Here is a 4,987-nt window from a genome sequence, read left to right on the forward strand (position 1 = left end):
CATTGATAGAATTTGAGTTGAGACTGTTGATAAAACATATAAGTGAGGTCTCATCCCCTTCCCATATCATCAAGATGTCATCGATGTAGCGCCACCATCCTACAACATATTGTGTATGTCGGTCCATGGTCTCACCAAATACTGTTTCCCACTCCCACCTGCCCAAGAAGAGGTTGGCATAAGTGGGGCCACATGCCACCCCCATCGCTGTCCCCCTTGTTTACAGGTAAAAGCGGTCACCAAAGGTGAAGTAATGCCCTTAACTATATCACACCAGGACGCCAAATCTCCTGTTTATATAGTCCTACAACCATACCTTACTGAATATGCCCAATCTTGTTTGATCTTGGAAGCTATACAGTATTGGGCCTGATTAGTACTTGGATGGGAGACCACCAGGGAACATTGGGTGTTGAAGGTAATATTTAGGAGCAGAATGGGACTAAGTGTATAATAGCAGGGACATAAGTAATTACATTTGATTTGGTTTGTGTTGACTTCAGGGTCACCACGGGTACAAAACTCCAGTATGATGTGAATAAGTAATTTAAAAGTTATAGGAGCATGATTACCTGGAATTATTATGAATATTTATTTCGCCGTATCCATCTATTCTATTAAAATGAGGAGATCCGCAGCTTTTTAATAATCAACAATTAAGGTTACATTTTATTAAATTTGATTTAAGAGTGCCCCAACAACTAGCCCTTCTTGGCTCTTTGTTTTTTGTACAGCTTAGACTTACTCAGAAGGCTGATGGCCATTCAATGTTTTCGATGTTTCCAGTTTTGTGCGTGAGTGACGGATGTGAGTTGATTTCAGTGGGTGTCTCTAAGTACTAGGCAGAGAAAGGCTCATTCAAATTATTTTCACAAGCACAAATCTGTGACAGATTGCAGCTGCAATGGAATTTGTATCCACATTTGCATCAGGCCCACTGTCTGCACTTTTACCAAAGCATATTTCTCCTAATATGGTAACCTGCAGCAGATGAGTGAAAGAGACCTAGGTGGACACTTTTAATTAAGTTTGAAACATTACAAATAATTCATGTGTATTATCAGCTCAGTAATACACTCCAACTTGTTCAATAACCAATGAGATTTCCTCATTGTGCAAGAAAATAATTAACAGGTGATACTAATCTTGTACTTTACTCTGAGCTGGACAAATATTTATACAATAAATGCATTTGATAAAGACCATGTAAAGGTCAGTATTGTGTACCGACCTCATAAGCGATGCGTCTCAGCGGGGTGCCGGCATCGGCAAGTGCATACACACTTGCCAATGCTGGGAGTGATGGCGCAAGAGCAGGGTCCAGCAGCATGGCCCCCGCTAACTATGTTGCCCTTTGGACCTGCATGCAGGTCCGATTGACGATGTCACTGACGATGTGTGGGAGCGCACATCGTCAGTGACATTAATGGCACTCACTACATGATGTGCCTGATATGTCATCTGATCCAGCCGTATTGTCTCCCACAATTAGGCCATGCCCCCCTAGTAATGGGACCTGGGCCAGCTCATTACGGCCTGGCTTATGGCAGCTGTTAACTATCCAAATCATAAGGGTGAATAGTTAATCCTGGTATGGATATAGGGGATCATTCAGACCCACTCGCGAGCAGCAGTACGCTCACAAGTGGGTTGATGGTCCCCACTGCGCATGCGCACGATGGAGGGAGCTCCGTCATGCGCATGCTAGAGACACAGCGAGCGAAGGACTTTCCATCGCTCCGGGTCTTGCACCAAAGGGGGCGTGCTGTCGATGTTGATTGACAGCACGCCCCCTTTGGTGGGCGTGCCAGGGGCGTGCCTGCCAGATGGAGGCGTTCCCATGGGAACGCCTACCATCTGAAGCCGGCCCCACTGACATCACTAGTGATGTCAGTGGGAGTGATTTTGGCTCTGATAGAGCCAAAATCACTCCTGGCCTTGCGGTTGAGAAACCCGACCACAGGGTTTTACTCGCAAGTCCGATGGTCGCGATGGTCAAGACCATCGCAACCATCTTGTTGCACGCTCGTATATGCTGTGGGTGGTGACCCACAGCTATACGAGCGTCCTGGAGGACGCTCCACATTAATGGAGGAGGGCCCTGATTCAGAGTGAGTGCTCTGGTCAGAGCGTCCGGCTCTGAATCAGGGCCATAGTTAGCAAGCAGGGTGACAGTGTTCTTTACTAGAAAATCCGGATGTGCAATGCTGGAAATCTGCTCCCCATAGGACTGAACTTAGACGACATAAAAAAATAAATATATTAATGTTCTACACATAATATTCAGAACAAATCTAAAAATGATATCAGAGAAATAGAAAATACACATTACTAATGGTACAATAACATATCATATGTAATGAAATATGTGACAATGAATAATTCAATGTACAGTATGTGCACAAATTGATACAATTTATTAAACTATACATCTGCAATAAGCTGCACATAGTAGTATACCTAATGTGTTCATGAGGATATTCAGCCAAAGTTGGCAAATATTAAACTAGAGGCCAACATCCTTGACACCAGAGCCGGCCCTAACCAATTTGGTGCCCTAGGCAAGATTTTGGCTTGTGGCCCCAGCAGATAATACCAGGCTCTCTCCTCACAGCACCCCTCTCGCCTCACAGCACACTGCTGTAACTAAAGAAAAAAAGAGACAGGTTTTAGGGGAAAGTTCCTTATACCCCCACCTCAGAAGGCATTTTATAGGGCACATTCTCCCCTGACAGCACCCCTCACCCATCACAGCACCCATCACCCAGCACAGTACCCCTCACACCACAGATTATAGCACCCCTCACCCAGCACCCCTCTTGCAGCACATCACCCCTCACACAACACAGATCCCAACACCCCTCTCTTAGCACAGCAACCCTCTCCCAGTAAAGCACCCCTCACCCAGCATAGATCACAGCACATCATCCATCAACCCTCTCCCAGCACAGTAATCCTCACAGCACAGATTACAGCACAACACCCAACACGACTCATCCAGTACAGTATAGATCACATCACAGCACCCATCACCCCCCACAGCACAGATTACAGCACAGCACCCATCACCCCTCACCTAGCACCACAACCCTCACAGCACAGATTACAACACAGCACCCAACTCTCCTCACCCAGTAAAACATCCCTCCACCAGCACAGCATAGATCACAGCACATCATCCATCACCCCTCTCCCAGCACAGTAATCCTCACTCAGCACCCCTCTCACAGCATAGCACCCTTCACAGTGCAGATTACAGCACAACACCCAACACGCCTCACCCAGTACAGTATAGATCACACCACAGCACCCATCACCCCCCACAGCACAGATTACAGCACATCACCCCTCACCTAGCACCACAACCCTCACAGCACAGATTACAACACAGCACCCAACTCACCTCACCCAGTACAGCATCCCTCCACCAGCACAGCACAGATTACAGCACAGCACCCATCTCTTCTCACCCAGCAACACACTCCTCACAGTGTAGATTACAGCACAGCACCCAACACACCTCACCCAGTACAGCACCTCTCACCCAGCACAGCACAGATCACAGCACAGCATCCATCACTAAACACCCCTCTCCCAGCACAGCATCCCTCACAGCATAGATTACAGCACCACAACTGTCACAGCACAGCAACCATCACCCCTCAGCCATCACAGCAGGTCACAGTACAGGCTGACCCACACACCCCACCCATTGCAAATAAGTTTGCAGGGCACTCATTTAGGTTGTTGTAGCACATCTAAGTAGAATGGTAACCGATGGTTGCAGATTGCTCCCTACCCCCTTCTATCCTGGTGAATATCATCATCACTAGTCCACACACTGGGTCCCTTCTTACCAATGTGGATAATGGAGTTCACCCATGCCCATAGCAGTGTCATATCCCCCCTGGGCCCCCACTCTCAATATGTTTCCCCCTACTACCCATAGCAGTGTCATTAGCACCCTGAGCCTTCACTCCCCATGTGTCTCTGCCTCCTGCCCTCCCCCCAATAGCAGTGTCATCAGCCCTGACCTACCAAACCTCCTTGTCTATGCCTCCCCTCCCCCCATAACAGTGTAATCAGCCCCCTGAGTCCCCTTCCCCCATAGCAGTATAATTAGCTCGCTGAGCCCCCACTCCCCATATGTCTTTGTCTCCCATTTCCTATAGCAGTGTCATCAGCCCCCACTCCCCATATTTATCAGCCTCCCCCTAATCCAGCTCTTATATATATCCTGTGTGGCTGGGACAGGATCCGGCAGGTCAACACATGTTGCCTGGCTTCCTCTGCAGCTGCTCAGCCTCAGACAGAAAGTCAAAGTAAACATAGTCCTGCCTGTCTGAGACTGAGCACCGGCTCTGTGTCCTGCTGCTGCAGCCTCCTGACCTCTCCTGGCTGACACGGATTGCGGAGATAGCAATCGGCACCCGAGCCAGCTCAAAGAAAAAGAAAATATGCAGCTGGCCCTAGGCTTGGGATGCCCCTAGACATTCCAGTTGCCCCTAGGCATTTGCCTATAATGCCTATGCCTAGGGCTGGCCCTGCTTGACACCCTACAATTGCCACATATTGACCCAAAGTTTGCACAGATACATATATTATAATAGTCAAACCATCTAAAGAAAGTGGGATTCAATTGAAAAAGGGGGGCTAATAGAGAAAGACCTCAGAATATTAGGTACAGTAGGGTGCCAGATGTATGATCAGGAAATGGGGTGATATCAAGGGAAGAGAAAAACGACTGTATCTATTGCCGAGTCATCCTGTTACTAATCACAAACAGAGAGAGTAACAGATGGAAATGAGCTACAGATATGTCCTCTTGCACCTTTGTCACTTGTGTGTCAAATCACGCTATGCGACTCCATAGGATTGCATGGTGCGAACGCAGTGCGCGGCATGGTGTACTGTGGTGCTTGTCATATGGCGTGATGACTGCGCATGTTTGCAGTGCGAGCGGCAAAGAAGCAAGAGGACACATCTG

General features: G+C 47.9%; 1 pseudogene; it reads left to right on the forward strand.

Moving 5' to 3' along the window:
• The first annotated feature begins 302 nt into the window (after window positions 1-302).
• On the forward strand, window positions 303-421 carry LOC148502850 (5S ribosomal RNA; annotated as a pseudogene).
• The last annotated feature ends 4,566 nt before the right edge of the window (window positions 422-4,987 follow it).

Source organism: Taudactylus pleione, unplaced genomic scaffold, assembly GCF_031769625.1.
Source record: "Taudactylus pleione unplaced genomic scaffold, aTauple2 ptg000481l, whole genome shotgun sequence".
Classification (NCBI taxonomy): Eukaryota; Metazoa; Chordata; class Amphibia; order Anura; family Myobatrachidae; genus Taudactylus; species Taudactylus pleione.